The 26,194-nt window shown below is 45.5% G+C and overlaps 1 protein-coding gene across 1 annotated transcript in view; it reads right to left on the bottom strand.

Annotated features, from left to right (window-relative positions):
• TMEM132D (transmembrane protein 132D) overlaps window positions 1-26,194 on the bottom strand; it is a 596,131-nt gene that overhangs the window by 33,116 nt on the left and 536,821 nt on the right. The gene's annotated exons all lie outside the window — the stretch shown is intronic.

The following is a 26,194-nucleotide window of genomic DNA, read 5'->3' as shown; positions in this document are numbered from 1 at the left end:
TTCCATACCAAACTCACTGAGGACCAGCAATGGGGTCTGGACCTGGGTTAGTATCCTGTCCACCCCTGGTTGAGTATCATGGCCCATCTGTTCCTGGCCAGGAAGCTCCCTTCCAAACACCATCAACATGGTGCTGCTTGTCCCCACAATGTCCCTGCTAATTCACTTGGTGTACAGGGGCACCATCTCCTAGAGGCCATGCCCTGGTGTGCCCGGCCAGAGCAACCCACATGTGTGTCAACCCACATGTGCCTCTCAGGAGGAAAAGGGAACTTGGGGCATTGCGTGCCTTGCTGCCCGTAAGTCTTTCCAATAAATTTACTTTTACTTTTGCTCAACATGTCGCAAGAAGTACATGTGCTTTAAAATTAGCCCAGGCAAGACCTATCAGGTATTTAAATGCACAGCTATTAATATCCATGAATCTCTCCCTACGTTTCTATCTACATATCCATATTCATGTCTGGGGCTTTGGTATCTATTCCAGTGGCATTCCCCAGCCAGGAGCAATCTTTGTGTGGTTCTGTGACTGGAGAGAAGGCTTTCCTTCTGTTGCCTTCACCTTCTCTTTTTCCAGCAAGATCTGGTTTGCGGGTTCTGACCCCTAGACCCCTCTACCAGCAGAGCTCCTGGAGCACAGAGCACATGCAGAAGGGACAGGCATTATAAACAGCAGCTTGAGAGGCTACAGTGGGTTCCTTCTGTCTTACTTTAATTAGTGTGGATAACATCTCATGTACACTAACCCACTCAAGGCTGCAAGCATCCCATCAGTGTCTAAGGGATTTGGCTCGTTAAAGTATCAAATACGCCAGCCCTGTCAGGGTGGTGGGTGAACGGTATGGGAATAATCACATTACAATACGTATGCATTCAGCAGGAGTGTATATTAGGTATCGAATTAGCATTCCTTGAATTAACACAGGGTTCTAGTTTAATACATTTTTCAAGAGTTTGATAAAATAAGCCAGAGTGGAGAGTTTTTATCTATCTTAGTAGCACTAAAATTTTAAATTAACAAAGAGCTTTTTTTCTGCATTATTAGCATCAGGCAGTTATAAACGAGGGCCAAATTCTACATGAAAAGATATGTCATTAGTGCTAACAGATCTGTCACTGGAGCGCCAAGATGCATCACGAGGAAGGTATCACATCTGCAGTGATTTTGGGCGTGCGATGCTCTGCATTTGGGGATGCCATCTAAGGGACAAGTATGCCATCCAAACCAACTCATCTGCTTCAGGGAAACACTAAAAGGGAAAACATTCGATGCCAAGGACCAGTAGACCTGCCCATCAGTCATGCAGGCTGAGAGATCGTTCATAAAATAGATGAACGCATTTGCTTCAAGGCTTTCCTATTGGACTCATACTAAATGCACCAAAGCGCACATTTCCCTGATTAAATTTCTGATATTTCCAATCACTCACATCCAAAGGGCACTTTTTCTCCTCACCTTAGGATCTTTCAAAACAAGACTAGCACCCAATGAAGAATGCAGTGCAAACAGAAGTTTGGTACCCTCTGCACCAAACGCCTCAATGCCCCCAAATCCAAAAAAGTCCAGAGCAGCAGAGGCTCATTTCATCACCATTTCACTGGAGACTCACAATCATCAGATAGGGGAGACTTGGCAGTTGCCAGTAGCTTCCAGCAGGTCCAGAAGCTTTCCCAAGAGTCAAATTTCGGTCTTTATTCCTATATACATGAATGGAAATAAGCCAGATGCACAAGGAAATGGGCTGTTTAAGGACATGTAAAAAACCTGCTCTCTAGGCATTTGCTAAATACTGAGGTTTTTGACAGCACTTTCTCTCTATTTTACCCTCAATTTTTGGATAGGTTGACAGTAGAAGGCCACATAAACACTACCTCAAGCCAAGAAAGAAGCAACTAATTCAAACACAGCGAAACAGACTTTTGCATACTTGGTGCATTTTTTTAAAAAGATTTTATTTATTTATTCATGAGAGACAGAGAGAGAGAGAGATAGGCAGAAACATAGGCAGAGGGATAAGCAATCTCCCTGTGGGGGCACAATGTGGGACTCGATCCGAGGACCCTAGGATCACAACTTGAGCCAAAGGCAGATGCTCAACCACTGAGCCACCCAGGCATCCCTACTTGGTGCATTTGAGTTTGTAGTTCAGGCCCTGGACGACCAAAGGCATGATCGAGCCTGGTGTGTGCTGATGCTTCCCGTGTCCTATGTCTGCATCCCCACCTACCTCTGGTTTCATCAGCTGCATCCACGTGCAGCCCACCAGCACCTTGCCTTGCTCCCTGCCCTGAGGCTTCTCTGTGGCTCCACATGGGCACCTGGGAGAACCTGCTTGGAGGGTGACACCCACCTGTCCCCGACTGGCAGGACTGCAGGCCTCCATGAGACCTGGGACCTTGAGCACTAAATCTGAGGTAACCACAGGCACAACAGGACAGTTGGTGGCCCTTCTGCTTGGCCATTTGGATGCATGTGCAAATAGCTAAGAGCTTGGCAACGCTTGAGCCATGGGGGCTGTGGGCAATATTCCCTCCTCAGGAGTGCTCCACATACCTCCTCCAAGGGCCCTGAGTACCTCTAAGCTTCCCACCCAGGCTTATAGACGAATGGATCCTCCCCTCATTTCCTGCTTTGCTCCTCCCAGTCTCCTAAGCCTGCTCCTTGGCACCAAAAATACGTACCTGCATGCAAGCTCCAAAATCAAAGCACTATTTTTTTGGAGTGGGGACAGAAAGACATACTTTCTGAAATATTTTTGAGCACTGTGGTGGTTGCTGTAATGTCAGTGCAGAGCTCAACCTTCCCCATTCAACCCAGGGCAGCTCTGAAGAGCCACAGCAGCCTCAGAACACCTGAGGGGTCCAGTGAACCCTTCTGAGGGCTTCACTGTGCTCAGCTTCTCCTTCTCCCCTTCCTGCCTCTGCCCCTTCCCTTCTACAGGTGTAGGCCCCTGAGGGAAAGCCTGCCTGCTCACCTCCACCTCGGGGTCTGCTTCAGGGGAGCAAAACCTGATATGAGCACTTTCTTGATACTTAGTATAGAAGTTAAAACAAACAAATCCCATCCTCGTGGAACTTATGTTCTAGAGAAGCATATAGACACTAACCAAAGAAGCAAGAGGATTGAGAGTGTAGTGTCCGGGAGTGGGGCACACAATGCACAGAAAATCAGGGTGTGGGACAGGGAGTGCCGAGCTGCTCCTCTAGACACTGTGGTCAGGAAGGCGTTCTGGGTGGTGCCAGGCTCTCCAGAACCAGCAAGTGTTGATGTCCATAAACTACCAATGGAACTACAATGCCCCAGGATCAGTATCAGGCAGAGTAAAATGGCACTGCTGTGATTCTTACCCACTAGAATCATCAGGGGTGGGGACAACTTTAAAAATGTCAATTCCTGGACCCACGGCTCAGAGGTTCTGATTCAAGTGGACAGCAGTCGGCCCGGGCACCTGCGGTTCTACAGGTATTTTTAGGCACAGTCGGGTTGACATCAGTGATCCACACACTCGAGTTAATCCACGTGGGAGAGCATGACATTCAGGTAACAAAAAGAACCAGTGGGAAAAAAAAAACCCATAAACCATCCTACGTCTTCTATGTGCAATTACGTGCGTATGCAACCACATGTGCCCCCCGTATGAACCTGTAAATGTGTGCCCTCACACACCAAGCACCCAAGGACAGGAGCCCACACTCCAGAGCATTTTGCTGACTTGGGGTCGAAGCACCCACATACAACACATTCTCCTAGAAAGCTGCACGTCATTACCCAGTATCAGAGCCAGGTTCATTCAAAATATATTTTGTAAAATGTGGGAAAAATCCATGAAGGGACATCCCAGCAAGGCTGCCATACTGGTGGCTGTTCCCTGAGCTTCATGAGGCCACCCCAAGGATGACAAGAAAAAGAAAGATGCCGGAAAGTGGGTCAAGAAAGACAAAGACCCCATGACCCAATCTGGGAACATGAGCTGTGGTCCAGAGGCCAAGTATGGGACAAGTTCCATGGCCTGGTCTTCTTTGACAAAGTGGCATGTGACAGACCATGTATGAAGTTCCCAGCTACAGCTGAGGAACCCAGCTGCTGTCTGTGGGGGCTCAAGGGCGCATGGTGCTCCGGGCAGGGTGGCTCTGGCTTCCTTGAACTCACTAGCAGCCTGAAGCTCACATCATGTGCATCAGAAGCACCCAGGGTGGGGCCCTTCACTGCCTGCTGCTCATGGAGGTGTGCAAACAAATTCTACCAGCTGTGCCTTCAGAGAACTAAAACTTCAATACATCCAAAAAAACTCCCAGAAGCATGAAAAAGGGGCTGTCAAGCAATGCACACAGTGTTATTATGCCACCAGCCCCCCAGCTGTACTTCCCTGAGAGTCCAAGTCTGTGGGGCCACCGTACCCGTGACTCATTCAGCTCCAACCCAGTACAGTCTCTGTTCTTGGAAACTTCAGTGAAACAACCAAAATTAAACGCAAATATTTTCTTAGTACTCCCAACCTTTTACAGGAGGACAAATATCGAACGTTTAGCTAGGCTTCGCTTGAGTGGTTGCAAATTTTGCTGTCCCAAATTGGTGAAAGCGAGACTGCAGAATTTACGGCACAAAGCAATTATCATCTGTTTACAAAAGAGTTGAATTCTAAGTTTTATCCTATACTTTTGCTGTCGTGTGTATTTCCAATAAGTGATTTTATGAGCATTTTTACGAAAAAGAAAAGCTGGTGCAGTCAGTTGCTTTAAAAAGAAAAAAATTGGAAAAAATGTTTGCCGGGAATCTGCAAAGCAGCTCGGAAAACGTATGTATATATCTGTATATACACATATAATATATAGCATAATTATATATTGTAAGGTATTTATAGTACACATATTTTTTAAAGATTTTATTTATTTATTCATGAGAGACACAGAGTGAAAGGCACAGACATAGGGAGAGGGAGAAGCAGGCTCCCTGTGGGGAGCCCAATGCTGGACTCAATCCCGGGACTCCAGGATCACAATCTGAGCCAAAGGCAGACGCTCAACCACTGAGGTGTCCCTATAGTACACATAATATATACTATTATTTATAATGTAATTATATATAATATAGTTATAATTATATATCTTTTAAAATATATATAAATATATCATATATCTTTTAACATATATATGTATATACACATATATATATCTCTTAAGTTCCTAAATTTAAAAGAAAGATTCTGTCTTGAGGAAATAGCAATGTAGTCCTTATAACTACATTTATACGTTTACATAAAAAGTTAAATTATAGGTAACTGTGTCTCTGGTAAATTAAAAGGAACAATTTCCATTTCCAGAGACCTTTAATAAAAAGACAAAGAGGAGATTTGTCTTGTGCAGTCCTGGAGGTGGTGGGTGCAGCAGCAGATCACTGCCCATTTCAGTGGTGCTGGACTGATTCTAGGTTAGGGTCTAGGAGGCAGCAGCCGAGGATGTTCAGACCAGGCTGAAGGGTGCTGGCTGCTGGGTGTGAGGCTGGCCGACAACTTTAGATCTCACAAGGTGTTGGTGCTGAGACCTCTTTCTCTCCTACCTGCTTCTTCCCCACTGTTTCTCTCTCCCACCTGCTTCTCCCTCCCTCACCAGCTTCTCTCCCCATCACCAGCTTCTCTCCTCACCAGCTTCTCTCTCTCACCCTCTTCTCTCTCCCAGCTGCTTCTCCCTCCTCCACCTGCTTCTCCCCTCACTTGCTTCTCTCTCTCCCCTGCTTCTCCCTCCCTCCCCTAATTCTCTCTTGTCCCTCCCTCTGCCCCTTTGTGACTCAGGACTAGCTCTCTTCCTCCTATGTCAATATCTTTAGCTACAGGTAATTCTTTTTCCCTGACCTGGACAGGGGTTGGACATGATTTAGAACCCTTACTCTGCCAGGCATTGTTCCAGGAACCTTTGTACAGTATCCAATAGAGGCCACTTGACCAATGTACGAGATCATTTATATTATTCCGCTTAATAGTTAGAAGGTAGAGACACCAGGGGAAACCCTGGGCAATGTTCCTTAGTAAGGAATTAATGGGCCAACTTCAAGCCTGGGCAGTCACCTCCAGAGACTGACCCTTCCATGAGGGACACATGGTGTTATGCAGGCTTGACAAAGCCTCTTCCCAGGGACTGGGGGAGACTCTGGGGTTCAGCTGGTCAGACAGACACCATTTGTGTCTAATAGCTTGATGTTTGGTTACAGAGAGACTGGGCAAGAACCTAAGTGACTCCTCTTGTGGCCTGGTTTTCGACCACCCTGTTTCTTCTGAGACAGGCCTCATCCCCTTGCTGCACATGGGGCAGGTCTCAGGCAGGGCTGATCACAGCCCCTGGTCACAGCGACTGGTTCAAGGCTATGTCCCTAACCAAAGCTGGGCAAATCAGTGTCCTGCTCTGATATTTTGTTTCAAATTGAAGTCTGTGAAGAGATGTTCTTTTGTCCTCTCTGGTCATGGGGACATGTAGGAGAAATAAATGGAATTTCCTAGGGCCATGCTCCCATGGCGATGGTAAAAGTCTGTTGGATATGGAAGAAGTCATGTGAACAAAGATAGAGAAGTCCAGCTAAGGTAGAGACATCACAGAGTGAGGGCAGTTCCTCAGCTTTTCTTGTCTCTCATGACCTTGAGAATTTGGGGAGCTATTTGGTAGAATTTCCCTTGATGCTTAGATGCCTGGTGTTTTCTCATGATTAAGTTGAAATTGTGCATTTTGGGGATGAGGTAATATGCCTTTCTCAATGCCTCATATCAGGGGTACATTAGCACTACTTTGAAACTCTATTTAAAAAGCCTATGGCTTTGATTTATAAATTCTACATGAAAACCCATTGTTATCATTATCATCACCATCATTACCACCATCACCATCATCATTACCACCTCCACCATCCTCACCATCACCATCATCACCACTCTCCCTATAAGCACCACCATCATAATTACTCATCACCCTCACTGTCATCACCATCATGATCATTACCATCATCACCATCTTTTATGATTGCCAACCATATGCCAGGTACTGCACAAGTTACTTCATAGTCACCGAGTCATTAGCTCCCATGGAAATCTTATATGATAGGTGCTATTAATATCCCTATTTACCAAATGAGAAACTGAGGGTCAGGGAGACTAAGTAACTTGTCCAAGGTCACACTGGAAGTAAGTGGTTAAATTATAACTTGAATCTAAGCCTTGGTGATGGCATATCCCCTATCATATTCATGCCTCCTTGAATTCGACATTCCCTTCTGTCTGCCCCTATAGTGTTCAATGCTGCAATGAATCAACCTTTCCAAATTCCCTTGAAGGTAGTTGTGGCCATATGATACCTTGGGGGAAATAAGCTGATGTGTTTTTTCTTTCTTTCTTTTTTTTAAGATTTTATTCATTTATTCATGACAGAGAGAGAGAGAGGCAGAGACACAGGCAGAGGGAGAAGCAGGCTCCATGCCGGAAGCCCGATGTGGGACCCGATCCCAGGACTCCAGGATCACACCCTGGGCCAAAGGCAGGTGTCAAACTGCTGAGCCACCCAGGGATCCCCAAGTTGACGGGTTCTGGAAATGTTTTGCTTTCCTGATATAGTCTATGCCTCCTTCTTGCTTCATTCTTATTCCTGCTTGGAATGTAGACCTGTGGCTGAAGATATGACAGTCATTTTACAACTATAAGGCAACAGACATGAGCTGTTTCTACTTCTGAGTATTTACCTAAAGAAAACAAAAACACTAATTCAAAATAAGATATATGCACCTTTATGTTAATTGCAGCATTATTTATAGTAGCCAAGATATGGAAGCAGCCCAAGTGTCCATCAAGAGATGAATGGAAAAAAGAGATGTGGTGTGGTATGTATACACACACACACACACACACACACACACACACACACACACACACTGAATGGACACAAAGGAATATTACCTAGCTATAACAAGAATGAAATCTTGCCATTTGCAGCAATATGAATACGGTCTGTGTGTATGCTTACTTTGCTACTGTCAGATACCTGTTATTTGCAAACATGTGTGATCCTAATTGACCCCCAAGTACAAATGTAGCTTCCTTTTGTTTAAAGTATGATATTTTCTAAACCTTTTCCTAAAATTTTTGGTTTAGTTTGGGGGTCACAAGCTCAGATGGCTGTGGAGAGCCAAAAACCTAAGTAAACGAGTTAGACGTGACCTAGATAGCTCCCTCCCCAGTGGATGAGCAACTGCCAGGTCACCCCGCTGTTGCCTTTGTGAAAGAGAGGTCAGTGCTGCCAGGTATTCCATTTTCTAGGAGAAGCTATAAATTCTATTTTCAATGCAAATTTTAATGTAACAATTCCAGATTTTAAAATCTTAGCCAAAAAATAAATAAATAAATAAATAAATAAATAAATAAATAAATAAATAAATAATAAAAATAAGTAAAATTTTGGCCAGGATTCAAAAACTTTCAGGCCAAAAACAATATGTGTAGGACCCAAGGACCTCCAATTTTCAACCTCTGACTTAGAACAAAAAGCTAACTTCATGACATTTGTCTACTTGAGGGATATAAGAGAAGGGGGATTTTGCAAGAAACCAAGATGGAGCTTTTTTGATCTTTGAACTGGCAATAAAAACGGACAGCAAAAACAAGTTAACAAATAGTGTCTTCTCACATTGCCATTGTTCTTCAACACGGAAGCTGCAAAGCATGAAATATTGTGACAAGGAAGCCCATTTTTCCAGCCTCTGCTGAGTCTCTGATGGTAGCAACACCAGTGACCCAGCCTTCGTTCTGATGACAAAAAGCTGCCTCCAGACCCAGCCTTGGTATGCTGACTTCCAGGGCTGGAGGCAGCAGCCCTGACAAACTATTTTAGTAAGAGCACATTGAAATCCTCTTGTGCAAACTCTGAATTTTTTTTTTGTGATATTGTTTAAAACCTGCATGGGGGAGAAACACGAGACCCAGTTTACAGTTAGAAAATAGAGAGGGAAAAAGAAAATCAATTCTCCAAGGTCCAGCAGAAGGAAGTGCACTGTTGCCTGGAGCAAATGATAGGTTGTTTGCATCTCAGATTTTTTTCTCTTTCCAGATGAGTTTCCAACTCTAAAAAAGTTATGTGTGTGCATGCATGCACGTGTGCATGCGCATGTACGTGTGTGTGCATGTATGTGCAAGTGAATGGTTTTCAGGTACTGTCAGATGCAGTGCTAATTTTCAGACTACTCAACCACCAACATGGCATGCTTAGAATGGCCATCTCATCAGACACCAGCCACAGAGCAGTTCAGGCAGGCTAGTGCGATCCTTCTGAATATCCCCTGTGGCCATAGGGAACACCCCAAGTGGTAAGGACAGCAGGAGGGAAAGGAGGCATATTTATCTGACCTATTGCACTTGCCCCTGGTACTTAACAACAAATACAAACACATTTCCAACCTTGTCTCTCCTGTGGAACTGTTGCCTGTCCAAATAAACAATTGATGATCCTGTTGGTTTTACGTACCTGTTTTAGTATCTGATTTTAAAGTCTGTAGAGAAGCATGCATTTTCAAACTTGCTGTGAACTCCCCCCCCCACTTTTTTTTTGTTTATTAGAGGACTATTCACATAGAATAAAACTCCACAGTATGAAGCATAAACTTCAATGAAGTTTGGTGATGGTATACAATCATGTGACCACCACCATATCAAGACACAGGACGGCCTCTCACCCTAAAGGTACTTATGCACGCTCATATTTGACTTCCTGTCCCCACCATGGACCACAGGCAATGACTCATTTGCTGCCATTATATTTTTTTCTTGGAATTTCATAAAAAGGGAACCTTATATAATCTTTTATGCTTGCTTCTTTTGGGTTTCACAATGCTTTTGAGATGCAATCGTATTATTGAATGTATTGATGGCTGACCTACCCTGATGGCTCAGAAGCATTCCCCTGTAGGGACCGTCTACAATTAATTTATCCATTCACCATTTACTGGACATCTGGGCAATGGGGCTGCTTCCAGGTTTTGGCTTTTATGAATTATATCACAAACTCTGAATTTTGGCTTGACTTTCAGCACCACACATCACATGGATGACCTTGCAAATCTTAGTTTGAAATATATAAAAGAAGAGAAATGGAAATAACTTTGCTTTAATGGGTTGATCACTGGTGATGCTAGAACTAGAACAGCCACAGGGAAGGTTGATGCCCTGGGGTTTATGACCCATTTCAGGTTCCATGGCCAACATGATTCGATGGGAAGTCATTCATTCATCCAACAAATGTTTTTTGAGCACTTTTTATGCCAAACCCCTTTCCAGGACTTGGAAACATAATTGTGAATTAGATCCTTTATTTTTTCAGTGATTACTATTTAAATGCGAGGCTGGGCAGTGGGTACACAATGTGAAAGAAATAAACTAACAGGATTATTTTCAGTGATTAAATGTATGATGGAGAAATTAAAACATTGTGGCATGTGAGCAATTCTCTGGGCTAAATGTTTAAGGAAGAGCTCCTGGAGGGATGTCAACAGGGAAAAGACAGTGTAATCAATTGACAACTACCCTAGATATAATTGTAACAATCAAGTATTACCTAGAACAAGCAGTTGGAAAAAAGGCTTATATTGGGCTGTGCTTGACAGACTGTCAAAACAAGTATGATTTTCCCGGAAAAGACAAGGTTGTTTATAATAATGGTCAGCCAGAAATAGTAAACTGGGCATCTCATAAGTAGAAAAAATGTAACTATAAATAAAAAAATCCTGTGCAGCTAGCCACACATTTGAGAACTGCCTTGAAAGTTACCCCCAAATTTCCTGGCCCGTCCTCAGTGTAATGACTGTCACCTATTCACATGTCTTCAACCTCAGCTGACAGCAACCCTTATTGTCTGTGTTGTTGAGGAACTTCTTTCCCTACCCAAAGAAATAATAAGGTCAATCAGAGATAATGAACACAGTAGCAACCATGGTATTAGCTCTGATTTACAGCCACGATAGCCCTCGAATTGGTTTTATATTCCTGGTTCACTGTGTATCTTGTCAAGTTAAAAACATTTATGAAAATCTCATAGATGAGATTTTGATTTCAATGGAATGTTTAGAAATGTATAATTAAGTGTGTAATCAATATTTAAATCTAATTTAATATGTTAAACTTGTTAAAATCAAAATTTTAAGTTTATTTGTAGCCGGAGTAACCGATGACCATTTAGAGAAATGTTAATTGTTTAAAGATTGAGGAATTGGACAGGAGACACAATACAAGTCTTGTGCTGCTTTCCAGCTGCAACACTGTCATCGGGAAATGGTCTCTGTCCGTGGCTTTCCTTTGCTTCCCTGATCGCAAAGACCCTCCGGCAAGCATGCCCCTTACGGCGTAAGATGCCTGCTGGTGGTTTCAGGCACTTTTCTGAGAGCACGCACTAATTTCTAAGATCCGGTGTGACTGGACAGAGTTGGGTCGCGTGCTCAGGCCTCTCCCAGTCGTGATCAAAGTGTTAAAAACCCTTGACAGTTCTTGAGCCAGGGAGGGTTGTAACAGGTGGCCCATTCAAGCCACAAGAACACATGGGGAAAGTTCCCAAGGAAGTGAAACCTAGGGGGAATTGCCAGACAGAGCCAACACCTGTAGATGCATAAAAACTGCAGAGAAAAGGAGAGACAGCCGTTTCGAGCTCTGAGTTCCTGGCAGCACAGGATTCACGCAGATGAAAGGCCTTTTTATGGAATCCCTCAGCTTCGACATTGTTCCCCCTTTTCTTCTGAAGGTCAGTGCAGTTTGAGAACTCAGATTACGCCCCTCAGAACAGAAGTGAGCCAGAGCCCTGCCGAGTGGACTGATGACTCTGCTCACTTTGAACTCCCGGGGGAGATTCCTGCACTATTCAGGCGACGCTTAATTGGGGCTGTCTTGTGACCGGTGGGCAGCCGCCTTGATTTAGTATTTGGCATTTCTCTGCTGGACCCTCATGGACTCAGGTGGCTCATCCGTGGCCTGAAGGCCAGGATGCTATCGTCACACCCTTTTTGGTATTGTACCCTGATCCTAGCAGAGGTTTCCCTGCAGATTCTCAGTTAATGAAGAAGAAAGGTGGAAAGAGAAGGAGAAGAAGGGAGGGGCAGCAGCGATGAGCCAGGCTGAAGGACAAGTCTTGAAACTCTGGAACAAGTGGAACACAGAAGTTAGGAATTGTGTGCTTATCCCTCTGTGGCGGAGCTCAGGCGAACAGCCCCTAATCTATCGTGTCCTCAATATCCAGACCCTTGTGCAATCCCTTCCCACATCAACTGTGGGCTCAGTGTCAAAATGATGATGTTCCAACTCGCTCTGGCTGGTGTGACATCAGCTAACACAACACTGAGGTTTGGGGAGCGCTTGCACACTGGAGCTTGCCCTTTAGAAGCCAGGTGCCACACGAGGAAGCCCCATCCAGCTGACAGAGAAGCCTTGTGCAAGGAAACCAAGGTCCGGGCTGACTGCCAGACCTGTGAGTGAGGCGTCTGGGACCATCCAGCTCTACTGGACAATCCAAATGGTGGGTACTGCTTGTGTGATGGCAGCTGAGACCAGCCCAAATTGTAGAGTCAGGCATATATATCAATGCTTGTTTTCACGCAGCAAGAGGTAACTGGTACACATTCCATTATCAATAATCTAAAGTAGTATATATATATATACATATATCTGTATGTGTGTCTCTGTGCATATCAAAGCACATATATGAACTACTCACATATAATTTTTATCTGACACATTTATCAGTTGAAACACAGTATACATATATATACGTGCACTAACCAGAAGTTATAGAACACAGACTCATTTTCCGGCATGTGATGCACGATAATATTTCTACTCCTTTCTTTCTTGTTTTGTTTCATTCTTTCTCTTATTTACTCTTTTTTTCCTTCTTTAATTCTGGTTAATAATCCACTAACTTAATTTCACAACTCAGGAGTGCATCAGTCACATTTTGAAAACCCCTGGTCTAGATAACGTATTTTTAACCTGGGGCAGGAAGGAGGGTAGCAGGGATGAGCTTCAAGGCATAGTTCCTTAAATTTATATGAAGACTTCTCTGTGCAAGTGGGCATGTGCATTTTCCAGAAGCTGGCCCCAGACTTTCAGCAGACTGGAAGAACCAACCATTGATATTGAGTCACTCAGTGATGCCGCCCATTGTCACACTGTCACCAAGTGGAAAGCCATAACCCTGAATCTCTATCTTCAAAACTGAGCTCTGGATTTGCAGCCAACAGCCTCCTGGACACTTCCATCTGGATGTCCTAAAGGCACACCCAAACTACTGGTTTCCAAAGCTTTTGAGTGTTTTTATTACCCACGCCCTCTACCACATCCCAGCTGCTCCTGCAATTTTCCACGCCAGAAGCCTCGAAAACTTCCTGATGCTTCTTCCCTCCTTGGACTATGTGGATTCTGCTTCTACAAATTCTTCCTTCTTAACTAGCCTCTGGGCATCTGTCTCTGTCCCAGTGCTCACTGTCTATTTCCTGGATTGTCACCAGAGCTTCCCTAGTGGCTTCCCCATGTGGGATTTGCATTTGTCAGGTCCATTTCGTATCACAGCCACCAGAGTGGTCTTTGAAAATTACAGATGTTATGACATCGCTTCACTCTTTGAACACTAAGTAATTCTCCACTGTCCACACTGCAGAACAATAAATCACAGAAACTCCTGTGCGTGGGCGAACGGCACTTCACAACTGGCCCCAGCTCACCTGTCAAGCTGTCCCTTAAGCCATGCCCTCCTCACACTGTAGCATTCAGCAATATCCCATCAACATGCCCCGTCTCCAATCTTTGCACACTTCCCCTATGGCACTCTTACTCTGTCTGTCCAGCTGGCAAACTTCTACACATCCTCCAAGCCTAAATTTTGACTTTTCTGGGAACAATAGTGACAATAGTAGTGATTAGTGCCTGATGAGCACACAACGCTTTGCCAGCTGCCAATGGCTTCACATGAGTGAGTTCATCTGAGCTGCAAATAGCCCTAGAGGGGAGGTGCTTTTAGTATCCTTAATTTACAGATGGGAAACTGAGGCCCAAAGGAATTATGAAATCACAGGGCTAGCAAGAGGGCATTGGCAAGACTCAAACCCAGGCACTCTGGCTTCTGAAGTCAGTTTTGATGACCAAAAAATACTTTTTTTAATAATAAACTTATTTTTTATTGGTGTTCAATTTCATACAGAATAACACCCAGTGCTCATCCCGTCAAGTGCCCCCCTCAGTGCCTGTCACCCATTCACCCCCACCCCCCACCCTCCTCCCCTTCCACCACCCCTAGTTCGTTTCCCAGAGTTAGGAGTCTTTATGTTCTGTCTCCCTTTCTGATATTTCCTAAAATATTTTTTATTTGGAAATAATTCCACATTTATTGAAAAGTTGCCAGAATAATACAAAGAATGCCTTATCTACTGTTAACATTATGCCCATTTTTCATTATTTGTCCTATTATCTATCTATTTATCTATCTATCTATCATCTATCTGTATGTCTACCTATCTATCCATCTATCACCTATGTATGTATCTACCTATCTATCCATCATCTATGTATGCATCTACCTGTCTATCAGACTATCTTTCCTATCTGAACATTTTAAGAGTAAATTACATGCACCATGGCCATTTACCCTTGGACACTCATGCATGTACTTCTCAAGAATAAGGATACTCTCTTAAATAACCTCAGTACAGTTACCAAGTTCAGGAAACTTTTAATTTAAATTGATTTAATCTTCTGTCCATATTCCAATTTTGTCATGTGACCCAAGAACATTTTTATAGATTTTTTTCTCTTCCAGTATGAGGTTCTGTCTTGGATAGGGTGTTGCATTATATATCATATTTTTCCTTAATTTGGAACATTTCCTTGACCTTTTGTTCTATTTTAAAGTATTGACATTTTTGAAGAATATTGCCAATTTTTAATAGGATGTTCCTTGTTGGGGTCAGTCTCATAGTTTCCTTGTCATTAGACAGATCTATGCATCCCCAGCTGGGACACCACAGAGATGATGCTGTATCCTGCTCAGCATGTCACATCGCAGGCACTAAATGCCCACCTGCCCTTCATTAGTGACATTAATTTTGATCACCTGATCAAGGTAGTGTCTGATTTCCTCACGCCACTATAGCTAGTACTTTTTTCTTGCAACTAATAGCTTTTCTTTGAGAGACACTTAAGAACACGAGTAACCTGCTCCACCAAATATCCTCCTCCTCACCCTAGATTTAGCATGACTTAATGTTTCTTGTCTGAACCAGCTTTAGTGGATGGTTTCAAAATCATGATTTCCCCCCCCATTTCCAGCACTCCCTGCATGTTCTCCAATTAACACCTGCACAGATGCTATGATTCCATTCTTTCTCCCAGACAGATTTAGGCATCCCTTACCTATATCCCCATGCTACTACAACAGAAATTAATTGCTTGGCAGTTGTTTGGTGTACCTAATTTTCTCACTATAAAACTTATAGTTTGAGGGCAAGCACTCCACCTTTCCACCTTTGTATCCACGGGCAGCTGAGAAGGGCTTGTCTTAAAATGATCAGGAATATTTGCTTTTCCATGAGATAAAATCTGTTGCCTGATGTGGTAGAAAGACTAATGGCCCCCTAAAGCTGACCTCATCCTTATTCTTGGAACCTGTGAATACACTGCCTTACATGGGAAAGAGAACTCGGCAGATATGATTAGGTTAGGATCTGGAGATGGGCAGATTACCCTGGATATTCTGCATGGGTCCAGGATCATCAGAAGGGTCCTTCTAAGAAGAAGGCAGGAGGTCAGGGCCAGTGAAAGATATTAGAAGGTGCTCTGCTGCTGGTTTTGAAGATGGAGAAAGGAGCCAATAGCCAAGTACCATGAGGTCCTTTTAGAAGCTGCAGCAGGGCAAGGATGGGATTCTCCCCCAGAGCCTCTAGAAGAAATGCAGCCCTGCCCATACCTGGATTTTAGCTCCTAGAATCCATTTCTAGACTTCTGCCTTCCAGAGTGGCAAGAGAATGCATTTCTATTTCTAAAGCCATTATGTTTGTGGCAGTTCGTTACAGCACCAATAAGACCCTGATACTAAAGTTTTGATGGGAAATGTTCCCCACCTCCTCCCCCCAACTGGCAAGGTAAAAGAAGGTCTCCTTGTGTGCAGGGGGCACCCCTCACACCCTCATTCCCCTCCCCAGGAGGACTACCTCTGAGGGCTTCCTGCTCTCCAAGCTACCTTGTGAAGCACCAGGTCCCAGTGTGGGCGGGCCACATTGTGGGCTGGCTCCCCTTTTGTCAAAAGGAAAGTGTTCTCCACTGTGGGTCCCTCGAGCTGATGCAAAAGGATCTTTCATAGAAATGCTGCCCCAAAGCCATGAGGCTCAAGTCTTCCTGCCCCTGGAACAAAAACAGGGAGATGCTTACCCCAGATTTCTGTGACGGTTCAAGACTAAGATAAGGGAAAAAAGCCCAATCAGGGATTGCTGGAGAGAGCAAAGGGTTTGTACTTCTGTTCTTGCAAAGGTGTGAGTATCTCCTGGGGCTTTCGGGTCCCTTTAGACTTGCGGGACTGATAAAGGATAAAGAGAAGGGATACGGAGGGAGTGAGGCGGTGATCTCACTTTTACATTCCGCCTCTTCGCCTCCAGGAACCATGCGCACTCCTCTGCGCCAGGGGGGCAGGGCAGGCACAGCGAGGCGTCCAGCGGCAGCAGGAAGAAACCGAAGCAAGCTCACGGTGACCCACGGCCACCGCTCCTGCAGCTCGCTAGCCATGTCTCTAGTTTGTGAACCTGGATGCTCATTTGCTTTTTCTCTCCAAGCATAGCCCAACCCTTTTGGTCAAAAACCTAACGTACACCCCGGGATAGAGAGGAACAATTTCTGAAGCACTGATGTCATTTTCCCACAGACATAAAACATGGGCGGCAGCCGGACAGGAAGCCGTGACTCCATGGGGAGGAGTGTCATTCTTCCCCCATGACAGCATAAGCCTGGAGCTCTCAGCTGACCTTGAACATGCTATGTAATTCACTCGTGACCTCATGTCCTCCATGAATGAGTGAGATCAACACCAACATGCTATGAGCTCATAGACACAATCTCCCTTACTCCCTGGAAGGCGGGTGGCCTCATTCCATGTCTAAAGGGCCAAGATGCTTGGGCTTAAAGGTGTGAGCATCATACGCTGGGTGACAGGGCTCATAGGTGGCAGAGCTCCCTATGCGAGGAGTGTTGGGAGGCTCCATCACGGAACAGGAGAAGCACAGAGCAGTGATCCCTTCCCGCAAACCTTCACAGCCACCATGGTTGTGCATAGCTCCAGGTGGCGGCCCAGGAGCCAGTGTGGAGGGAAAGCATGCTCTGTCCCCCTGCGGTCCCCCTGGAGAGAGGAAGGATGGGGAGGAACATGGCCAGTCTCTCCTGGGAGCCTTGCTCACATCCCAAGGCAGGAGGGCAGTGACTTGCTCAGTTGGCAAGTTTAGCAGGAGGAACAGAGCTTCCCAGTGGGCTCCATTTTGTGAAAAGTGCATGTCCCAACCTCCTCTGAAACGGATCGAGGCCACACAGCCAGGTCTGGCCAATAGGTCATGAGCTCAAGTGACAGGTGTCAGATTTGGAGCCTCCTGGACCCCAACGTCCCCACCGTGAGTTGTCCTTGGAAACCACGTGTGGAGAGACGGCAGCATCATAAGATGGGTGGAGGTGGCTCCCAAGTAACTTGGAAGAATAGCAACTTTGTCTAGTCAGAGTGTAGGGATAGAGGGAACATTCCTTGACATCTTAAAAGCCATCTACAAAAAGCCCACAGCAAATATCATTCTCAATAGGGAAGCACTGGGAGCCTTTCCCCTAAGATCAGGAACACGACAGGGATGTCCACTCTCACCACTGCTATTCAACATAGTACTGGAAGTCCTAGCCTCAGCAATCAGACAACAAAAAGACATTAAAGGCATTCAAATTGGCAAAGAAGAAGTCAAACTCTTCCTCTTTGCAGATGACACGATAATGTACATAGAAAACCCAAAAGCGTCCACCACAAGATTGCTAGAACTCATACAGCAATTTGGCAGCGTGGCAGGATACAAAATCAATGCCCAGAAATCAGTGGCATTTCTATACACTAACAATGAGACTGAAGAAAGTGAAATTAAGGAGTCAATCCCATTTACAATTGCACCGAAAAGCATAAGATACATAGGAATAAACCTAACCAAAGAGGTAAAGGATCTATACCCTAAAAACCATAGAACACTTATGAAAGAAATTGAGGAAGACACAAAGAGATGGAAAAATATTCCATGCTCATGGATTGGCAGAATTAATATTGTCTAGTCAATCTGCACTGAATGTTGCAAAGGCAAGATGGGGGGATTTCAGGGCTTACTTTTTTTTTTTAAGGATTTTATTTATTTACTTATTTGAGAGAGAAAGAGAGAGAGAGAGTGTGTGTGAGAGAGAGAGAGAGAGAGAGAGAGATCAAGCAGGAAGGAGAGGAGGGGCAGAGGTAGAGGGAGAAGCAGACTCCCTGCTGAGCATGGAGTATGACATGGAACTCGAACTCGGGACCCCAGGATCATGATGTGAACCAAAGGCAGACACTCGGTCGTAGGGCAGATCTATTTTTAACTCTTTGAGGATTTACCCCAAAGATACAGATGCAATGAAACGCCAGGACACCTGCACCCCAATGTTTCTAGCAGCAATATCCACAATAGCCAAAATGTGGAAGGAGCCTCGGTGTCCATCGAAAGATGAATGGATAAAGAAGATGTGGTCTGTGTATACAATGGAATATTCCTCAGCCATTAGAAACGACAAATACCCACCATTTGCTTCAATGTGGATGGAACTGGAGGGTATGATGCTGAGTGAAGTAAGTCAATCGGAGAAGGACAAACATGATATGGTCTCATTCATTTGGGGAATATAAATAATAGTGAAAGGGAATAAAGGGGAAAGGAGAAAAAATGGGTGGGAAATATCAGAAAGGGAGACAGAACATGAAGACTCCTAACTCTGGGAAACGAACTAGAGGTGGTGGAAGGGGAGGTGGGTGTGGGGTGGGGGTGACTGGGTGGCGGGCACTGAGGGGGGCACTTGACGGGATGAGCCCTGGGTGTTATTCTGTATGTTGGCAAATTGAACACCAATAAAAAATAAATTTATTATTAAAACAAAAACAAAACAAAACAAAAAACAAAAAGGCAGATGCTCAACCCACTGAGCCACCAGGTGCCCTGGGGTTTACTTTCTATGGACACACAGCACAGCCTACCCTGACTAACCTATCTAATGCCCTCTCTACCATCAGCTTTAAAAATGATAAAGCTGATATTTTTATTTCTGTCTCTTCAGCTGCTTGATTCTCATTTTTCAGTTACTTCTAAATCCACCCTGGAGAGGAAGACAGGAGGATTTTTTTTGCTTTTGCTTCCTTAATCTCAATACCCCACCCACATACTGCACTCTCTAATGGGTCACCTTCCTTGGAGGGCTCTGCAGCTCTGGGAGAGAGGGAGACAAAGATATTATAGAGCAAATCTGTGGCAGAATCTCTTTGCTGGAACATCCAGAATGTTCTGGGCAGGGAGAAGGCATTCATGTGGCTGCCCAGGATTACAGGGCAGGACACATGGCAGGGCAATGGGTCAACCAGAGTACGCAGCATCACAGTTCACTGAGCACTCAAGTACGCCATGTACTCTGCACATAGCTTTAGAAATGATTTTTATTAGTAGTATCTTCAATAAAATGTTTAGTTATTAGAGTTATTTTACAATTTGTTATTTATGCATCATTTCACTCAGTGTTCAGGAAAATTTCCAAGAGATATTTTGCAGAAGAGGAAGCTGAGGTTCCGATGCCAGAGCCTGTGTTCGTAGCCACTGGGCTTCATCGGTGAGATCATCCGGGATCTCGCTGGGCCCCCCCTGAGCTGGGGTCTCCCCTTTTTGGGATTGCCGGCCCCATTGTCCCGTCCCCTGGCTGGTGGCAGCCAGGGCTCCTGCATCTCCCTGCCCTGAGGGGCTACAGGCTGGCAGCTGTCCCTCACAGAGCACTCACAACCAGAATCCCAGGGTTGCTTCCTGGGACACGAGCACAGCTCTCCTGGGGCAGTGCGAGGTGTCCAGGGTGCTCATCTCCTGTCTCAACTCTGTGAAGACCATCCCCTGAGCTCTGTGACATCTCCAATGCCAGCAGCTCCATGTTGCTTCCCCAATGGCTGCCACCTGCAAACCCCATCACGATGCTCTCACATCCCAGGTGAGACTCAGCTGGCAAGCATATAGTCCCAACAGTTATAATATTCTGGAATATTTCTGCACCAATTAGCAAACGAGCACACTCTCAAGCTCCCCAAGGACCCCATCCACCTCCATGGCTGCCCCAATCCCTTCCTGGGACTGGAAAAATGGGCTGTGCCCATTTTGTAACCACTAAGGAGCAGAGTAGCCTTCTGGGACAGACTCCATGTCCACTACCCGCCTCCACCCTGGATTTTCTGTGCTTCTGGCACCTGTGTTAAATATTTGTATATCACCTGTCCAAATCCATGTGCCATTAATACTGATATTCATTTAACATAAACCCTTATAAACTTCAGCTTTACTGAGATATAGAATTAGAAGATATCGGAATGTACATGGGGGCGATTTGTAAACATGTAGTGTGAAAGGATTCCCCGTCTCATTAATTAATCCATCCATCACCACACATATTTATCTTCTGGGGGTATGAACATTCAGGTTCTGCTGTCAGCAAATTGCGGTTTTATTATACAGTGTTACAGCAGTGTTGTTTTGGACCTCCTTCATTTTTTGTACCTTTTGAATCAACTTGCTTTGAAATCAATTCACTTTAAAGCAAGCACCCAACCCAATGGGATCTTCCAGGAGTTGGGATCTTCCCTCGAGGTCCTGTAGGCCCTCCCACACGGGGAACAGGGCGTCAGAAGAGAGCATTTCTCCATGTTGTCCAAGCCAGCCTGAATGCTCTCCGCCAAGGCTTTAATAATGCAGAGCCCAAATCCATCTCACCTTCCATCTGCTTTTTAATCAGTGTTGGGGAGGGAGACCAGGGGCAATTGGGCTTGGGATCTCACCACTGCTCAAGACCTCCTTCTCAGTAAGGCAGGGGCACAGAAGGGCTTGAAAATCACCCAGGTTTAACCCAAAATAGATCTGGGCTCCCGTGTGAAGGCATTGCATTAACGAGCAGTTTGCCCGGGATGACAGCCATTTCTAAAATCTCCAAATACTCCTGTGAGCATGTTTTCTCACCAGGAGGTCAAAAATGTCTCCCAGAAAGACGAGGTTTTGGAGCATCAGGGCATGACCAGTGGTCCTGACACAAGCTCAGTTAGCTCTTCCGTCATTCAGAAATTATTTTCTGGGCATCTGACGTGTCCCTCCTAATTGCTCCCCTTCCTCTGCTCCATATCACAGGTCTTTGCAAACCATTCCCAGGCTTCGTGGTCGGCTGGCTTCCAGGTGGGTTCAGTCATGTGGATGCACTGGTGGCATGTGGGGTGGAGGAGCGAAGATGCCCAGGGATGTGTCCCCTCTTTCCCTCTGTGCTCTGGACAGTGTTTCTTCTAGAGGCTGGGATCCTCTCACCGTTCCACCTCTCACTGGGCACCTCCAGCCAGGAGTCCTGGGTTCTGGCGACAGCAGCTCTTCTGCTTGTCTCCCAGACCTAGAGGCGGTCCTTGCTGCCAGCTGTGGCTGGTGTCTGAGCAGCTCACAATTTCCCCTTTGCACTTTCAGGTCTGCAGCACTAATCCCACATATTAAATTCCCTCCAGGGAGCTTCTCACTGTATTTTCTGGTTTCTTGACTGGACCCTGTTTAATGTACCTACTGGGCATCCAGCCCTGTGTCAGGCACCTGGAGGCAAGCAAGTCGGCACGCGGTGACATTGCAGGTGCAAGCCAGAGATACATGCGCGGCATATCTAGGAGAGCTCACCGTGCGCAGAATTTATGTGGTGCTGCCCATGGCATGTAGAGACCGAATATGGTAAGATCAGAGGTTTCCACCTAAACAAATGGAAATCAAAGCTCTATAGCTTTTGCTGTGTCCCTGTGAGTCTGGATCTTGGTGCTTAGGTCACAGTGAAATGTCACACCACCCGAGGCTCCGCTGTGAGAAATGGAAGCCGAGCTATACATACTAATTACTTCTACATCTGGCTTTTCATGCTCTTTGTGACCATTCTCAGGCTGATGTTATGAGGCATTTTCATAACATCATAGTTTTAAAGAAATATAATAAATATTTCACCTGAAAATTAAGTAAGTGCTTTTCAGGATGCTGGAATCAGAAGGAACATGTCTTTTCAAAAGATTTTATTTTTTAATTCTTATTTATTTATGATAGTCACAGAGAGAGAGAGAGAGGCAGAGACATAGGCAGAGGGAGAAGCAGGCTCCATGCACCGGGAGCCCGACGTGGGATTCGATCCCGGGTCTCCAGGATCGCGCCCTGGGCCAAAGGCAGGCGCCAAACCGCTGCGCCACCCAGGGATCCCGGAACATGTCTTTTCAAAGAACCCCAGACTCAGCTGGGTGAGGCCACCCCAATAGGAAGTCAAGGAGATCCTGGGGCCCCTCATTTGAGCTGGGGATCAGTGATGAAGGCAGAAGCATCAGGTGAAGGTGATTTTGGGGGGCTGGTGGTCCTGCGCCTTCTCTTATGTGCCTGGGGCTGGCAAGTGACATAGGAAGTGCATTCTGCGCCCCTCACCACACTAACAGGTGGGAGATGACACATCACAGCAGACGCTACCTCCCACTCCAGGTAAGATCATTGAATTTCTGGTTAGTCTTTCATCCTCAAAATTCGCTTTGAAAATTGTCACTAATCTTATATTTAAAGTTCAAGACATATAACATTTCAATGCCTCTACTTGGACAACTGATCGCAAGCTTGACAGTTTGCTGGGTGATCCATAGCCCATATTTTGTGATGCTCTGGGGATGCAGTGAAGGGCAGTGAGAAAGTGCACGGGTGGGTTACAATGCAGTGGGTCGGAGCCTCCTAGGGAGTGGGAGGGAGTCACAGGACACATGAGCAGGGACCAGAACCCGAGGGGCCACGGGAGGGCTGCCTGCCTCCACATGCTTAGGAACTGTGGGAAATATGCGTTCGTTCCCCAAGTTTGGCAATTTATATTAGTGAGCCAGAATGAGATGACTGAGTTATTCACAAATTCAATACATACAGGTTTCTCAGGACCCATTGTGATATGACATCTACAGGATTGTACAAAAGACGATCCTGTGGCTGGGTATTGCTTTCTCAACATCTGGCCTCCTCAGATCATTTAATATAATAGCTATTTGGATTATCACAAATTGATAAATAAAACATAATATTTAAAAACTTAATGGCAATGACACTTGTTACTAGGAAGGATCATATTGTTTGTGATATTACTACACTGTGACACCTGTATCTGGCTCAGTGACAGATGGCTGGTGCCCTAAGCCATTTCTTTTTCTTTTTTTTTAAAGATTTATTTATTTATTTGAGATAGATAGAGAAAGAGAGAGAGAGAGAGAGAGAAGAGGCAGAAGGAGAGGGAGAATCAGATTCCCCGCTGAGCAGGGAGCCCAGGGTAGGGATCGATCCCAGGACCCCAGGATCATGGATGAGCCAAAATCTAGAGTTGGACACTCAATTGACCAAGGCACCCAGGTGCCCCCTAAGCCATTTTCTCAACTATTTGGGTTACTTTTCATTTTCTTTCTCCTTCCCTCCCTCCCTTCCACCCCTTTCTTCTGACGCTAGTTCATTGGTTCCAATGGTTCTGGATATTTGAAATGACCTCAGACCTGGAGCATTTGGTGTGGCTTCTTGCTGCCAATCGCATCCCGAGAGTCACCTAATTACTGCACATCTGGCCACACGTCCCACCGAGAGAACACATTCCCAGCATGTCTTTGATCACATTTACACTTTTCTGCCCTTACAGAGTCATGATCAGGGAGCACAACATTGACCACAAAACGATGAACAGACTATGAAGTAATTTACCATTTCTGTCCACACACGCACAGCATACATCCTGAGAGCTGTTTTGTAGGAAACATGCGCACCAATGACTCCTTACAAAGTAAAATATTTGCGAGAATACAGATACAAGTAATTGCTTTTGCACACAGAATGCCGCCAATAAAGGAACCCGCCAACACTGTGCTGCACGCACTCCCCAAGCCTATCTGGCATGCAATTTGCACCTGACTTTGCAAGCTTCTCAGAACTGGTGTAATTTGTACTCATTTTGTGCTACAAGCAGCCCATGCATCTTTGATGGGGCTTATAGTTTTGTTTTCTTTACCTTTAACTAGAATGTTAGTTTGTTATAAAAGCATTATGTGGCTCCTGTTGTAAAAGGTTTTATTAGAGAGGTGCTTCTTATGAAGGGCTGGAAAAGACCCATGTCAGTTTAATAAAATCCAATTTTCAGGGAGTCATTAGCATTTTTACACTTCACCCTTTCCTTGGTCATTAACAGATCATCATATTTCCAGATTCACTTATCTCAGTACGTTCAGATTTACTCTCGAGATCTGGCCACTCTGTATGTTAATATCGACTTTCCAGATGTAACATGAATATTATTACTTTCATCATCATGTCTTACACTTGGTATATCTCTGCTGAGCCATTGATCTATTTCTATGAATTCGGAATATAATGCCGACACAACAGAAACAATATCCATCGCAGACTTCACAAATGTAAAGGAGACACACACATTCTACACAAATACGTCAGCCAATATTAATTATACACTGATAACTGAGTGCTAGCTGGAAATGCAATCCCAGACCATCTGGTCTTTGCATGGCCTACATACTTTAAAATTGTAATGATTATTAAGAATATAATGTGGTTTTCTTAATAATCATAATTAATCTTATATTTAAAATTTATGACATCTACAATCTCATCGCTTTTTCCTCTGCAGCTGTGAAACGACGTGCTAGCCTGTTGTACATCATCTGCTAGAATGGGGGGGTCTAGTCAGTGGGGGGAGATGTGTTTATGGAGATATGGTTTGGTCTGGCTGGAGAAATGCAACTGGACAGGTGAGTGGGGGCAGGATGGCATGGGAGAGGAAAGAAGTGGCAGATCACAGAGCACCTTGGGGCAAGAGACGGGTAGGCCAGGTGTACACTTCAGAGAACATCATGTGTTTGGGGACCCTCATCAGCAGAAGTGCACTGGCTGGTCCAGATGGGGCCACAGACTCAGCTCTGCAGATGGGCAGAGCCTCCGACTGGATCTCTGCATGAACACTACTGCCAGCAGGACATAGCCTACCATGATCTGGGTTCCAGGGCTGGGAGCCTTGTCTCTGTCTGATCCCCAGCCACTCCTGTGAGGTATGACCCAGTGGGCCTCACGAGGAGCGTCCTGCCACTCTGGTGCTGCTGGATGTGCAGCGGGCTCCCGGTCCCACTGTAGAAGCCACAGTCCCAGGGACCCATGTGGCGTGGTGCGGTGCTGGCTGGGGTAAGGTCAGTGCAGCTGCTCACTCTTCTCGTGCTATCTTTCTCAGACTGGCCTCCCCACTCGTGGATTTTCAGTGGTGCCTAGTGGATGGACAGTTGCTAGCTGGTCCTCCTGTTCGGGGGACCAAAGCAGGAAATGACTTATGCCATCATTTTGAAGGCATTGCTTCCAGGGGCTGGCAGCTCACAGTCAAGGGGGACCGGAGCCAGCACAAGGGCCACTGCAGAGTCCACAGCCAGGACTCAGGTCCCTATGCCTGTTACCCAAAGCCTGGGTGGCCAAGAGTCCTCCAGGTCCCTTGGCAGATGGTCCTGGGGACAGAACCAGAGCCAGCCAGGGCTGCAGCTGAGTCCTGGGCAGGGTGCTCTTTCTGGGTCATCGCTGGGACCATGGTGGAGAGTTTGGGTGTAGGTCTGCCTTCAAATGGCTCTTCTTGGTCTTGGAAAACCTCTCACCTAGATTCTGCCACTCCCAGAGGCACATGTGTCTGGGTGTGCTGCCTGATTACTGCTGAGGGCCGTACACCTGAGGCCGTCTCTTCTACCATCTTGCTGACCTCACCACTGGCTACTTCCTTCTGCTCAGTAAGAATTCACGGCTGCTCTTAGTCCCCTGGGTTCCTTTGGGGAAAACCATCCTCCCCAAGTCCTTGTCTCTCACTGCTGG

Source organism: Canis lupus, chromosome 27, assembly GCF_048164855.1.
Source record: "Canis lupus baileyi chromosome 27, mCanLup2.hap1, whole genome shotgun sequence".
Lineage (NCBI taxonomy): Eukaryota > Metazoa > Chordata > Mammalia > Carnivora > Canidae > Canis > Canis lupus.
The sequence above is the reverse complement of the archived record's forward strand: the minus strand, read 5'-3'. Positions and strand labels throughout refer to the sequence as shown.